At 39.1% G+C, this 16,095-nt stretch overlaps 1 protein-coding gene across 5 annotated transcripts in view; it reads right to left on the bottom strand.

The window, feature by feature from the left end:
• The window catches only part of CDK8 (cyclin dependent kinase 8), a 183,330-nt gene that overhangs the window by 40,929 nt on the left and 126,306 nt on the right, over positions 1 to 16,095 (bottom strand). Inside the window, exon 1 of one of the 5 annotated variants that reach the window (XM_039531622.1) lies at positions 3,590 to 3,595. The exons of the other annotated variants lie outside the window; for them this stretch is intronic. The gene's annotated coding sequence lies outside the window, so the exon portion shown is untranslated. Of the gene's footprint in view, positions 1 to 3,589; positions 3,596 to 16,095 lie in introns of those variants that run through there. 5 annotated transcript variants of the gene reach the window in all.

Below are 16,095 nucleotides of genomic sequence, written 5' to 3'. Positions count from 1 at the left end.
CATCATGCATTTCTGTGGATCACTGATCAGAGCTCCTGTGTTAAGACTGGGTAGACTGTAAAGCCATGTCTGCACCTGAAAGTTTTACTGTCAAAAGTTCTGTCTGCACACTGCTATCGCCATAGCTATTTGAGTGGAGTGCATTTATATTTGGTTGCCTTTGCCATGTAGAATGTCCTTACAGCATCAGGTTGTATCAGCAGAATATATGCAACACTGTAGGTAGGCATCCTGATGTCCTCTATGCCACGATCTGGCACATTACCTTGTAAGAAATGTTTGTAGTGTATTGTGCAATACCATCACTCCTATCAGGGAACTGTAGAAGTTTGGGATCAAATTCCCATAAATCTCTTGGTTCCATCCCATAAACTACTCTTTCATGCCATTTTCCATCTCATCACATGAATGCACAGATTACTGCAGCTCTCTTGTCCATTTAAAGGGCAGGACAAATCATTCTTTTGCAAAATCGTAACAGCCAGACATATAACAGGGATATACTGAGGATGAGTGGATGATAGACAACAAATGAAGCTGACCAACTGCTGCAGGAAATCACGGAGAAACCATACATGGTGGAGCAGCAGTTTTGGGTCTGTACAACAAAAACCAAGTGGTGAGATTACATCGCAATGCAAATTTGGGAACATCAGTAGTGGCTTTAGAACTTTAAGATGCAGACGGGTACTTTTCTGGAGTTGGTGTGCCAAATTCACCCCAGCCATGCAGTGCACAGACACCAAGATGAAAGCTGCTTTTACAGTGGAGAAATGGGTGTCAATCACCACCTGTAAACTTGCAATCCCAGATTGCCCACAAATTGATAATCTGTTTGGTATTGGAAAGTTTATGGTAGGGGCCCTCCATCATCCAGGTGTGTAAGGACTGAGTACCAAGGATTGCAGGGAGTGGGTACTGGTAGACCTCTGGTCTTCATCTTCCACATCTAAATTTGATCATATCTCCAGAATATTAAGGAGCATCCAATCACAGTTGAATAGTTAATGTTGAGTTCAGTTTTGCATTAAAGCTAGGATTTAGCCACTTGGTTATTTATAAAGAATACAGCATCTATCCTTCCCAAAGTTTTAACACTTAGTGAGTATAATATGATTTTTTTTTCAGAATTTACGAGTACATTAATAAGTCTGAGTGAATGATTTTAGAATGGATCACTTAAGAAATTGAACACCACATGTCAGACCATTTTCCCCTTCCCCCACCCACCCACAAATAATGTATAGTATAGTTATTTGCCCCAGTAAAGTATAGTTATTTGCACAAAGACTGGCAAAGAGGTGAAACTTCAGTAAATTTGGTACAGTGGGCAGTTTTTAATATAATTTTAAGATTATGGTCAATTTTTCAATTTAATGATCAATTTTTCCATAGTTCTTCACAAGTGTAAGTTTCTCCTTCAGCAAAAGGTAAAGATATTCACAAGGAATTACCTTATTTCAAAATGACTACCATCCTCCATTGTTCTCAATGGAACTCAGACCACGAACTGCCTTTAAGTAAAGATGGCCACTGCCTCCATTCAGTAACTGCTCATAATGCTCATCTCTGCCACCTGGTACACAAGGGGCATCTTCTCCAATGACAGTTTTGTTTCCCCCTGATTGGAAACAATGTGAAGTAGTTGCCATCTTTCAGCCTGCCGCTTCAGTCCCATTGAGAACAATGGCAGATGGACACTCAAAAAGGGCAATTCTTTGAAGAAGAAGATTTTACAGTGCTAGCCTCTGCTGACAGAGAAACTTTCAGTCATGAAGAATGGAAAAACACCATTAATCCTAAATATTTATTTTCATAAACTCCCCATTGCACCTGATCTACTAAACACAGAGGGCAAGGGGAAGAGAACCGGTTTGTAAATGCAGGAACATGGGAGTGTGAAGGACTGGAGAGATGAACTGGTGTTCGATTGCACATATGCAATGGGATGTAAAGGATGGAAAAGTTAGCGGACACAAGGGAAAATATGAATGTTTTAATTATTCCACAAACATACATTAAATATCCAGGAAAATTCAGAACTATGGTTACACTCAAAAAGATATCCAAATGTATTAGGTATGGAAATGCACAATTAAAACACCCAAAAGAATCTAATGTCTTTAAAAATCAGTTTAACTTGATCTGGGCCCACCAGCATTAATATGCTATCACAACTGTATCGTTATTGCATGACATCTCTACATAGCTGATATAAGGTTGTTTGGGAGCCTGAACTGAGGATTTCCATGAGGGTAGATTGATTTAAATCAACTGTGGGGTTTTTTTCTCAGAAGGAGGATATGTTATATCTATATACATTTACTAAGCAATTATGTGGCTCAACATACTTCTATTCAGATTCCTAATTTTTACTTTATGTTAGAAGATAGTTAATGACATCTCTTATTTACTAGATTATGATTATTTTTTACTAGCAATTTTTGTCAAACTGCATTTGGATGGAAATTGGAATTCAATTAAAATGCACAAAAACTTTTCTAAATGATTTATTAATTAAATGTGCTGGATACATAAAATTTTCTTTTCAAAATATGATTTGCATTTAAAGCTAACTAATTAAACAAACAAAAGTATTATCTGTAATTAGTGAATTAGTGGATTAGTGATTAGTGAATTGTTTATGGTCACAGTGTCCGTCAAGATTTTAAAGCTGATTATCTCATTTTCTTGGACCTCATTTTTATTCAGAATCTGGTAAAAGGAAAAACAAGCTTTCCTGCTTTTTCGACTCCCAGTCAATTTTTCAACTCTGAATGAACTAGTCATTGAGCTGAACTAATTAAACTGAAATGAAGAAAATACTCTTTGCTCCTGCAGAAGAGGCTACTGCTGTCAAAAGCTGGTTAAGCAATTCAACAAACTCCAATTCCAGGAACTTAACCAGTGACATCCACTACTACAGCGGTTTGGCCATCTTTAAAAGTCTAGAAATAAACAAGTATTGCTTGATTTTTTTTAATTTAATTTAAATGATTAATAGACTATAGTAAGTTTAGGCCTTAACAATGGTTGTCATAATTTTAAACAGATTTTGAAAAAGAAAATTGTATTTAATTAAAAACAACAATCCATTTTATTTTATGTACAAATATTTTACCTATTCTGATTTCTATATGTTAATGTGTTTGGATTTAACAATAACTTTGAATTTTCCTGGGTTTATAATGCTTGTTTTTGGGATAGTTACAACATCCCTGGGATGTTTTTGCTCTCAATTAGTGTTCTATACTTTCAGCCTTTTTGTTTGAGTATATACATGTAAGCAGGGTCTGAATGAGCTCTCCTCTGACATCTGGTGATGAGCTAGGGGAAAAAAGACTTCAGGGACAGACCGTGTTTGCCTAGATGTACCTACTCTGCCTAGACACGCAACAGGATGGAGCGACTTTGCCAAAATGCTCTCGTTTGGCTGGTGTTGGGTTACAAATCATTTTAAATATTGAATGCAAAGGTAATGAAATATTGTTATCCTTATTGTATAAGTAAAGGGCAGCAGAACTGCACTTACCCTGCCTTGAATGAGGGAATCACCCTAAACTGAACCTTACTAAGCAGGGAGGGATACCAAATCCCAGTGAAAAAGAGGGAGCGTGGACAGGTGTTTCTACTTGCTGGTGTGGACTCTGCTTAAGAAGATGCAGACACCATTTGATCTTTCTCTCTCCAGTGTTTAAACACCAAGCTAATTAAACTCAATTGAGAGTCACTGTTTCTGTCCAGGTGATTACCAGGGCTGAATCACTTGTAAGCAGGCCTAAGGGCTACACCTTAGACCTGGTGTAGGGACAGTGGTGAAAGGAAAGACAATGCAGAGGCTATACTGGCAGTGAGGTTCCCTGCTACCCAGTGAAATCACTAAAGACCTGGATTAAGCAGTGGAACCTCAGAACGTGCCAGTGCAGAAGCAGCCGTGAGCTCCAACAGCAGCAGAGTAAAGCAATGGCAGCACACAACCAGCAGCAATAGAGAAAAGCAGCGGAGGCAGCACCAAACAGCTAGCTGCAGAGTTGCACAGCAACCCCAGTGTCATTCTCAACATGTTCCCCACCTTTCTGAGGTGGGAGATGAACCCCTGCGAATACACCTCTGAACTCTAGGTCTTCGCTAATCAAGGAGAGCCAACTGAGTGGGTGCAGTGAATGGGGGAAAAGGGAGTGATGTGTTAAATGGACATTCACTCATTGGACTTTCCCACCACAAGTGGGAAACTGAGGCAAAGGACACTGCCCAATACACTGTGGGGTCACGTTTTGCTTATGAATGTGGTTGTGTTTTCTCAAACCAATTCTTGGCTCCCTTTCCCTTTTAGTAAAAGTTCTCTTTTGTTATACACAGACTCAATGATTGCAAGAGCTGAAATATTGGCTCTTAGAAGAGCCTAGTGATGGTGGTTAATTTTCCCAGATTACTGGGCGGGGGCTTGAGCTGGTTCTGTTTTGTATTGTTAAGAGGAACCTCTAGATACCAAACCCAGCCCTTGTTGCTGCTTACTCCACCTGGCAGAAGGGTTAGCATACAGAAAGGTTTAAAGTCAAATACAAAAGATTTAGTATCCCAGCCTCACAAGATACAGGATTCGGTAAGTCACGGTAGGAGAAGACCATAACATACAGAGAGGCTGATGTGGCCCATAATACACACACATGCTTTTTTAGATCCAAAGGCCCTTCACTGAGCATACTTTTTTTTATATATTTATATTTTAAGCCAGCTGGACTCCAACTATAGGCTGTAGTGTCTACATGCATAGCTGTCCCAACACTCTTAAAAGGTATCATAGTTTAAAGTATATTAAAGAATAAGAATGTTCACTCTGAAACTTCCCATTTATAAATCACAGATGTGTAGCCTGGTAATCTTTAGTTGGTTTCAAAGAATTTCCCAAAAGGGATTACACATCAATATTTAACTCTTGTGGGAGAGCGTATGTCAATAAAAAGATGTATTCAAGAGAGGTATTACTGTTTTTACTAAACATGTCCAGAAAAAACATTTGAATCAGTTGACTCAGCGAAGTCCGGCAATTACAAACAATAACGAAGAAATTGTTTATATGGTTTTTTGAATCAACTAAATCTGCCTACTGGAGAGAAGTCTTTCATATTTGTTTATCTGAGCAATTGCAAGTCTTTTTTAAATGAATGTATTTCTTTACAAAAAAACAAACAACAAAAAAAAACAATGGACACCTACTGGAGAGATCCAGACAGATCTCAAGCTTAAGTGGAATCTCCTTCCTTAGAGGTTTTTAAGGTCAGGCTTGACAAAGCCCTGGCTGGGATGATTTAGTTGGGTTTGGTCCTGCTTGAGCAGGGGGTTGGACTAGATGACCTCCTGAGGTCCCTTCCAACCCTGAGATTCTATGATTATGTTCCTTAAACCTCTGTCTTCATTTAATGGTATTGAAAGTATTAACTCAACTGCATATACTAGATGGTATTAACTCAACTGCATATACTAGAGTACAGACAGGGCCGGCTCTAGGTTTTTTGCTGCCCCAAGCCAAAACATTTTTGGCTTTCCCCCTACCCTCCATGCTTTTTGGGGGGGGGGCTTTTACACGTTTGCACTTTCCAGTTTTGTTTTGACTGTTTAAAATTTAAAAAAATGAAAACAGAGAATTTGTAGTTAGTGAAATAAAATTACACTAGTAGGAAATTGTTTTAACATTTAATTTTAACAAAAACACAATTACAAACGATTTGAGTTCAACTATACACTGTAATGAAAAACGCTAGTGTCTTCCAGTTTCTCATAAATTAAAATAATTTATATGAACTGAATTTTTCTGGTTTTTATACTTGCGTAGTGTTATCAGTACTGAGCGCTAAATGTAGGTCTTGGCAGTGCTTCATGAGGTCTTCTTTGGAAAACTGATTTTTAATATTTCCAATATCGTATAAAAATTCAAAAGTTTCACAATGACCATGCAACCAACAAAATCTTTCTTCAATGGAAATTATAGCTACATCCAAAATACAATAGAAACATTCAACTTTAAACCTTCCATTTGGATCGAGAATAGGATCATCCTGAGCCTCATAACAAAAAACTGTCTTGCTTTTTCCCCAAGGACACATGAATTGTTGAGGTGCAAACGTCTGTTCAAAATCAAGATCCTCTGCTATTGCTGTTGCTTCTTCGAAAATTTCTTCAAAATCCTTCATCTGAATGATATTTTTTTTTAAATATTCCAGTGTTTTATTCAAAATCGTCTTTGCCTCGAATATGTCTATGGTTATGTTCTGCATAACTTTTCTGGTCAAATTAATTTGATTTAGAATATTATGTCAAATAACCATGCAACATGAAAATTGAAACTGCATCATTTTCTGAGCCAATGTTTCAGCTTCATGTCAAAATGAAGGATCATACTACAAGTCCTGGTTTATTTCAAATAGTGCATCGTAAATCTCTCCTGATGAATATCGGAATGGTCTAATAGCGTCTATCCTGCTTTCCCAGCTAGTTTGACTTAGAGGCTTAAGTGTGAGTTTTTGTTCAAGATGCTTCTTCAAGACTGCCCAACAGTGTGTGGAAGCACTAAAAAAAGTTGTAAATTGCTTGCACTGTGGTAAAATATGAAATGGTATCTTTAGATGATTTAGCGGCATCACTGACAACCAGATTGAGCAAATGTGCATGGCAAGGAATGAAAAAAGCTTGATTGCTTAAATTCAGTATTCTTTGCTGTACACCTGTATGTCGTCCTCGCATGTTTGAGCCGTTATCGTCCCCTTGGCCACACATTTTCTAAAGGTATTCCACGGTGTTCCAATCTCTGTAGAATTACATTTATGAGGGCTTTCCCAGTAGTTTTGTTCACTGGTATAAATTCTAGGAAGTGTTCACAAATTTTCACTTCTGCATTTTCATCAATTTTCAGAAATCGTAAAACTATTGACATTTGCACAGTTTTGCTCGGATCTTGAGTACAATCAACTATAATTGAGTAATATTTGGCACGTTTCAAATTCGATAAAATTTCATTATGCACTCCATTAGAAATTAATTCTATCACATTTTTTGTATTTTTACCCAAATAATGGGTGTGAATCTCTCCATCTTTCACTCTTCGCACATGCTCAGCCATAACATTATCAAATTTTGCCAACAACATCCAATTTTAAGAAATTTCCATCGTTATTTTCATATAAAATATCCGAGGCACTGTTCAGCTAGGAAATTAATGATTGCCAGTAAACGTTCCAACACCGCTTGCCAACGTAGAATTTCTGAATTTAGTTGACGTTGCTGTACTGCATCGATTGTTGTACCGGAACGTAATCTTTTGACAGCTCAATCCAATGTGTCAATGAGCGTAAATGATTTTTTGATGTTTCATGTTCTTTCAAATGCTGGTGCAAATTTCGCCAGTCATTAAAACCTGCAGTTGCCAGAAGAATGTCCGAGTTACAGAACAGTTTGCAGCAAAAACAAAAAACTACATCTTTGGTCCATGAATACACTAACCACGATCTATTAATTTGTTCCCCATTTTTCATTTTCTTCTTCTTACTGGATGGCATAAATCGTCGATTCGACTCATTAACTGGATATTCAAACATAGGATCTAGTTTTGAAGGATCTCTTTTCACAATAATCATTCACATTCCATCAGTAATTATTGTTGGCCATGTATTTGGATCCAATCCTATGTCAGTCTCTCCACCTTCCAATAATTGTTCTTCGGTTTTAGATTTGGATAACAATTCTTTGTTTCTGGACTCTTCAGCTGAAGTAGTAAATCTTTGGATGGATTGTGATTGTTCATCTTTATCAGTTAGCGAAGATAAAGACGAACAACAATCTGACCAAAGATTATCAGTTGATAATGGTAATCTTTGGTTTGATTGGTCTTCATCAGTTGACGAATAATCACCATCAATGCATTGCTTAGAGCTTTCTCCTTGATTGTCGACTTTTTTAAAATACTTTTTTGATGTACGACAGTTTTTCTAATTCTTTTTGCCATTTCTCTCTTTGTTGCCAGTAGGTAGCACCAGAAAGTCATTTTCGTTTTTGTCCCGGCATTTTAGCCCTATAACCACTGGCACCAACGCGAAACGGAAATTAGGGTGAATGGCGTCAATAGAGCAGCACAGTACACACACATAATCGTGATTTGAGTGACCGTGTCACGTGACACATTTTTCATGTCATGCTCCTATTGCACTACTGTACTTGCCGTAGGTAAGGCACTAGTCATTGGGGCGAGAGAGCTCCCCGTGAGCTCGGATACACACTGGACCCAGCCCTGCTGGCATTTCCCCAGCACGGAGGTCGCCCAGCTGGTACCCCAAGGGGCATGCAATGGAGAGAGCTCTGGGGCTGGAGGAACCAAGGAAGAGGTGCTGGGCTTGCTGCACAGATGCTGCCCCTCTCTGCCAGGTCGCTCGCCGCCTGCAGGGGGAGGAGGCAGAAGGAGACTCCAGGCACTGGCGCGCTGTGCAGGGCTGGGGAGGAAGGCAGCAGCCTCTGGGGCTCCAGCAGGCAGAAGCTCCCCAGGGGTCCTAGGCCAGCTGGCCCAATTCTTACCTTACTGTGGATTTGGCCTGAGGTGGATTCATCGCCGCTGCCACCACTCCTGCGGCCGGGGGTTGCGGCTGCTGCTGGATCCCAGCCTCACTCATCCTTGGTCTTCGCCTTGGCCCTGGCATGAGTTTGGCTCAGCCTGGGCTACCGCTCCCCTCCCCTCCCCTGGCAGGAGGCGGCGCAGAGGGGAGGAGGAGGCGGCAGAGGCAGGGACAAGCCGAGAAGAAGCAGCCCTCTCAGGCGCCATGTTTCGCCCATCCTTTGCAGCCAGGGCAGGGCTGCGCTACCAACTCCCACCTGGGGGGCAGCCGCTGACCATGGGAGAGCACCGTGGACAAGCCGAGGAGGAGTGGCCCGTCCTCCGCAGCCAGGGCAGGGCCGCGCTACCAACTCCTGCCGCTCTCCCGCGGTCAGCGGCCGCCCCCCGTCCCCGAGCGGAAGCCAGTAGCACAGCCCTGCCCCAGCTGCAGAGGACGGGCTGCTCCTCCTCGGCTTGCAGCTGCAGGGACAAGCCGAAGAGCGGCCCATCCTCTGCAGCCGGGGCAGGGCCGCGCTACCGGCTCCCGCCTGGTGGGGGAGGTGGCCGCTGACCGCGGGAGAGCGGCAGGAACACGCTCCCTACTTAGCCGGCTCCCTGCCCCGCTGCACCCTGGCAGCAGAACAACAAGCTGTTTACCTCCCCCCGGGGCAGTCAGGATCCAGCCCAGGACACTGCCTCAGGTTTGAGCTGGGGACACAGCATTATGCCGCCCCATATATTTTGCCACCCCAAGCTCCTGCTTGTTTAACTGGTGCCAAGAGCCGCCCCTGAGTACTGAATGAAGCAAAACGGTGTTTCATTAGTATTGCGTACTCTGTGTGCTAAAAAACCCTACTAAACTGCCACATTAAAAAAAAAATCACTAGGCAGCAGATATATACTTTTTATTATTTCCAGTAAAAATGTGCTTCACTTATCCCCTGAAGAAGGGAACAGTTTGCTTAAGCCTGATTTACTTAAATGCAACTGTGCAAAGCTGTTAAGATTTACATGTACAGTTCTACTTGTTCTCATTTGGTAGAATAATGCACAACTAAGTACTTCAAAGACTTAAAAGCAATAAACATTAACAACCAACAGATGCACAGAAAAAGAAGATATTTAAAAAATTAAACAAAACTCAGTCCTACAGGATTAATTCATTCCAATGGAATGATGGTTTTATATATAAGGCACATGATTAAATCATATCTGCTTATTCCTTCTCAGACTTCTTGACTAACCTTTGATCCAGTCACATAACTAGGTGCATCCCCATAAAACAGGGATAATAGTTTCCTCACAAAAGAGTATTCTGTGATGCAAAATTTATCAATGTTGATAGTGTTTTGAAAACCACAGAGGAAGGGGCTATGGAAGTGCAATCGTGTTAAAATGCAAGAATAATAAATATTGCACTTTGGAGGTAAACAAGAATTCTAAACTATTAATGGAGACAACAGAATGTGTGTATCAATGAGGCAATGGGAGCTTGATCTTCTATGGGAAAATATCTGCTTCCTCTTTGGTGGTGTTCTCCATGCTTTATCTAGGTATTTATACCATGCTCATCACCATGGATTACCTGAAAGAATGTTCTTAGAGAGACAATATTAAAATATTGTATGCAGTGTTGTTGAAGCCATGATAAACACTATATCATCTGTGGGTGAACATGTTTCACAAAGCTATCACTCCATATCTGACCTATCAGTCCTCATCCTCAAAAGAAACCTGGACAACACTTTCAAAAAAACAAGCCTGGGAGTTTAAATTCAGAATTTTGCTAGACACTAAATATCATGGACTGAATAGACACACTGGATTTATGGCTTATTACAACAATCTGTAACCCTTTACAACCAACCCCCTTCCTTTCCTCCCTATTACTGGACGGGTGTTAATGGGCCACCTTACCTTGAAATGGTCCATTGAAATTTGTGTTAATTACTTATGCTAAACAATCTGTTCAAATCTTGTAGTTAGTAGTGACATTTTGAGTTAAGTGCTAGTGTAGATATAGCCTATGTGGGCAATTTTTTTTGTTGCTCAGCCATGTGAAAAAAAACACCACCCTGAGTGATATAAGTTGTGTCTCTCTTGCCAACAGAAGTGGTCCGATAAAAGATATTACCTCAAACACCTTGTCTCGCTAATATTAAAGTATAAGAGGTCCAAAGTATACGGGCAATGTTAAATATTACATTTATCTGATGACAAAGGGGGGAGCTAAAGAATTTATTTTCTCTGATAGGAAATGTTTTAAACTGAGAAATGTAATTTTAATAGGGAGATGGTGCTAAATTCAGAGATTATTTTAAAAAAATGTTTACCTGCTTGTGTATGAAGTTATTTATAAATTAAATCAAATCATATTTTTAGACATCATGGTTATGGTTAAAAGATTAGTTATAAAGAAAGCTTTTACTCCTTATACCATGATTTGAAAAATTTACTCACCACTGATTACTGGGAAGATTTTCCTGATGAGTAATGTTAACATTTTGTCATAATTATTTTTAGTAAAAGTCATGGATGGTAGCGGGCAATGAGCAAAAATTCGTGAAAGATGGTAACCTGTCTGTGACTTTTACTAAAAATGATAGGGGAAAGGAAGGCAACTGAAGCCTGAGCCCCACAGGGGGGATGAGAGCTCGAGCCCTGTTGGGGGGGGGGGGGGGGGAGAGGAGAATGCACCAGCTCCTGCTGCCCACGGAAGCTGGTGGCTCTGGCACTGTGGGGGTCCCATTTAAAACAAGGATTGTTAAACAATCTTTAAAGTCTATCAAAAACAAAAATACTAAGTCAAGTATATAACAAGCTACGTCTGTTAATGTTTTCAAAGTATTTTGATTTCAGGAAAGAAAGGAGGCACAAGAATGTCACATCTCTGCCATTCAGGACAGCTTTCTGCTAGTTAACATCAGCCTATTGCATTTTTGCTTCAGCCAGATGGAAGCTTTATGCTTCATTCTTACATTTTTATGCTATGAACACAATCCTATAGCTTCTTTGCACTACTGTGACTCAACTACTGACAACTTGGGGCAATATAAAGTATTAAAACTAGGGCTTCCTGTCACTTTGATCTGAGCTGGATTACAGTTGAAAGGAAATAGGTCAAAACATGAATACACTAGGTAAACAAACATTTCAGGCCTCAAAAAAAAAATGAAATCAAGACTTAAGATTAAAAAATTGCTTTTCTACATTAAATATATGTAAGGAGGCAAGGAATTGATTTCACTAAGCATAAATACATCTTAATATTATCAGTTTCAAGGAAAAGACTACCTTCATGTAATTGTAGGGGAGACCTCCATATTTATGCAAAAATGATTAATGCAATTATTGTAACTTATTAGGTTGTTCCAAACTTGTTTTTCACCTTTGCTGAATGTTAAGATGTAGCTACAAGTATGTTATAGCCAGTATGTTTGGAAATAATACATATGTCTAACTAGGTATGTAACACAATGTTAAAGCTAATCAAAGAAATTCCAGGTTTCTGCTTCCATCTCCCAAGGAAAGCAAACATCAAGATGACAAACCATGTAAAACATTAATGTTTTAGGAAAAGGTCTGTCTGTGAAAGGAATGTAGGGAGTGTTATGAGAGCACTAAATCTAAGGAAAGGGCTCTACCAATTCCCACCCTCTTGCAAGAAAACCTGCTTTCATTCTTAAAAACTTTAGAGGAAAATGTATACTTGGAAATGTTTATTACTTAAATGCTGAAGTGGCAAAAAAAATTGTGAACTGGAGACTTGCAAATATGTTAGCTAAATGCAAAGCTCCTAATATAGCTCCTAATATCATTTCCAGATAAGTGGTAAAATGCTTTATTGTACCTATGTGGAATGTAACAACTTTGCTAAACTATCATAAGAAGCCATTTAAATATGGAAACATTTATATTAATAGGGAATTAATTAATTATTGGCAAACCCTCACTCATGTCAGGAAGACAAGAAAAATCATATTTCCAAAAATTGCCATGAAGAATCAACAACTTACATAAGAACGCCCACACTGGGACAGACCAGTGGTCCATTTAGCTCAGTATCTTGTCTTTTGATAGTGGGCAGCACCAGATGCTTCAGAGGGTATGTCTATACTTCAATTAGACACCCGCGTCTGGCCTGTGCCTGGGCTCAGGCTAAGGAGCTGTTTAACTGCAATGTAGACATTCAAGCTCTAGCTGCAGCCCAAAGTTTGGGACCCTCCCACCTCACAGGGCAGAATAGGGCAATTTTTCAAGTGCTCCATCCCATGTCATCCAGTCCTAGTTTATAGCAGTCAGAGGTTTAGGGACACCGAGCGCATGGGGTTGCATCCCTGGTCATCTCAGCTAATAGCTAGTGATGAACCTGTCCTCCAGGAATTCACCTAATTCTTTTTTGAACCCAGTTTTACTTTTGGCCTTTACAGCATCCCCTGGCAATGAGTTCCACAAGTTGACTGCGTGTTATGTGAAGTACTTTCTTGTCTTACTTATAAAGCTGGTGCCTATTAATTTCATTGGGTAACCAATGAAACTTAAGCTAAAGACTTCCTAAAAGTTATTTAATTTTAAAAAAGAGTGTTTTGAAAGTTTTAATATAAAAGAACAGGAGTGTTTGGACTTTTTGTAAACAGAATTTCATTTCCTGTCAAACTGTAATAAGACGGAATGAATGTCTCAGAGAATGTACTGAATAAAAACGAGTTTAACTCTCTTGCTTTCCTGCCACAAGAGCAAAGGCAATTAAATAAGTGTTGCAAATTAATTAATAAACTACATATTCATAAGATGGAGAGGCTCCTAAGGACTAACTACGAAGCTATGGAGCCAATGAAAGAGCAACTCACTTGAATCTAAACAAGTCCAAAAGAGCTGTTTGTTCCCTAGAATTTCATAAAAATAGGAAAAAGATATTAAAGAGACTGATACCCTTTCCCCCACCTTACTCTGTTTAGACAGCAATCACTCCACAACTCATCCTCTCCATCTTTACAGGAAAGCTGTCATAGATAGGAACAAATGAACTCTTCTCTATTTTTCTTGAGTCAAGAAAAGCCACCCCAAAAAGTTCAACATAGATTGGCAAGAGTACATTAACTAAGATATGCCAAGATAGTAAACTCTTGTAATGATTTTATTGGGATAGGAAAATGCTGTTGTAACACAAATTACTAACCCTTTTTTCAGTTAATCACCGGATGGTTAAACCATATATTCCTGGAGAGGAGATGGGCTAACCACTGGCAAATAGAGTCACTTATTTGGAACTTAACTGGATTTAAGATTCTTAATGTTCAAATTTAAGATAGCTCCTGAAATGGCTTCTTCTAATTAACTAGTTTAAAAATTTTCCTTGATTTCATAGGATTTAGATAAGATTGCTTACTTTGACTAATTATAAACTGTTTAAGTGATTAATAACTAGACAGGCTTCACTTGCCCCAAAATTATTTTGCCCCTGTGATTAAACAGTGGGAGCCACACTCCTGAGTTGGCAGTAAGAGAAACAAACAAGAGCTGGCCTATCAGTTCTAAATATTTTGAGGGGTATTTTTTAAAATAAAATGACCTGGCATCCAACAATTTAAAAATTACCCCCTTTGATCCCACACAATAGTATCAGAAATTATATGGTTAATTTACATTTAAACAAAAAAGTTGGAGCAGTATGAAATGAACAGGGGCAAAAATTCTAGATCTAGTTAATACATTTCAAATTTAAAAGTATGGGAATAGAAGATCTTCAGAAGTTCTAAAAATATGATTAAAATTAAATTTATTACATCTGAAAAGTGATTGTTAAATTCAATAGTTGATAAACATTTAGGAGTGAATCTTGAAACATACAACAGCTTGGAGTTTTTCACTGTAGTGACTATATAGCTAGACAAATACAGCATCTAAAAAGATACAAGCTTTTTAAATGCAACAATTTGGGCTTCTAGTCTTGCTCAAAAATATTTTCTGCGCATTTTGCTATAGGTGACCGTCCCGATTTTTCTAGACCGCGGTTCAGAGGAAGCTAATCCTTACTACTGTGGACATGCTAGAATGTGAACAGCATGTTAAAGAGGTAAAGAGCAGGCTGTAGTTTTAGTAGACACTCCATGATTAAGCTATAACTCTATACAGAAAATAAGGTAGTCCAGGTAGCCTAGACACTGTTTGTAGATCATTTATAGACCTTCTGGGAAGATTTCAAGGTCAATGATTCCAAGGTCCAAAACCCAATCATTGTACCCTTTTCTGCCAATAGGACTCAAGAACATCTGCCTTGATGCAGACTGCACACAACAGAACTACCCTCTTTAATGTCTATTAATCATATAAAAATACAGTAATTGCCATATTGAATCAAACCAACTGTCCATATAATTTAGTACTTGGACTCTGCCAGTGGCCAGTACCAGAGGCTTCAGATGCAGGTGCAAGAAATTGAAATGGAATAGCCTGCCTAAAAAGGAAGTTTCTTCCTAACTCTGGGCAGTTGGTGATTGACTTGGTTTATGCCCTGAAGCAGAAGGGCTTATTATCCCTTCTATATTTATCATTTTACTTAATGAAACTGTGGCTATTTGTTATCCATTAAAATCACTAATAGCTTTGAATGCCAGATTTCTGGACTTACTGGTTTTTGTGACAATGATTTCCACACAAGAGTCTGTATACTAACATTTTCTTTTACCAACTTTAAAATTGTTACCATTCAGTTTCATCAACTACTCTTGTATTACAAACAAGGGAAAATAGGAGTACCCAATTTACCATTCATTTTATATACTGCTCATGTCTTTTTCCTTCATCTATCATATGGACATCGTTCTATGCCTCCACTTGTCATCTTCACTGCTCATCTCTGGGTCATTTAACTTGTGAGACATACTAATCTTTTCCCCAGATTGGGTGACTAGAACTGAATAATGTTCATGGTGAGAGTATTTCATCCAATTTTATAACGCCTCTCTAATAGTTTCAGTAGTTTCTACGTTGTTCTTTATATGTCTTAACTTTTGTTTGCTTTTTGGACCACTACTATGCACTGAGCAGAGGACACATGAACTGTTCACAATGATACTGCAGAGGCTAGGTTCTAAGCTGTTCATCCTAAAAGTCAGCCTGGAGGGGCAAGAGAAGAAGTGGCACAAAGGTGGCTTTACACCACCTGTGATGGTGTGAGGGATCAAACTGCAATACTGTAAGATAAAGTAACCACAGACCCAAAAACCCTAAATTATGTCATCTGCACATTTGCTACCCCATTCTTCACGCCCTTGTCCAGATCATGAACAGCAGCTCTGATACAAATCTCTTGGGCACCCCTCCGTTCATCCTTTCAAATGATGAAAATTGACCATTTACTCCAACTGTTTCCTGATTTCTGCTCCATGATAATACTTTACTTCTTACTCAGTGACTTTTTAGCTTTCTTAAAAGCCTTGCCAAAGGCCTCCTTGTAATTCAAAAAGTATTTCTTTTATCATCTACCAAGTCAATTATTTTGTTGAAACAGTTCT

Source organism: Mauremys reevesii, linkage group 1 (assembly GCF_016161935.1).
Source record: "Mauremys reevesii isolate NIE-2019 linkage group 1, ASM1616193v1, whole genome shotgun sequence".
NCBI lineage: Eukaryota > Metazoa > Chordata > Testudines > Geoemydidae > Mauremys > Mauremys reevesii.
The sequence above is the reverse complement of the archived record's forward strand: the minus strand, read 5'-3'. Positions and strand labels throughout refer to the sequence as shown.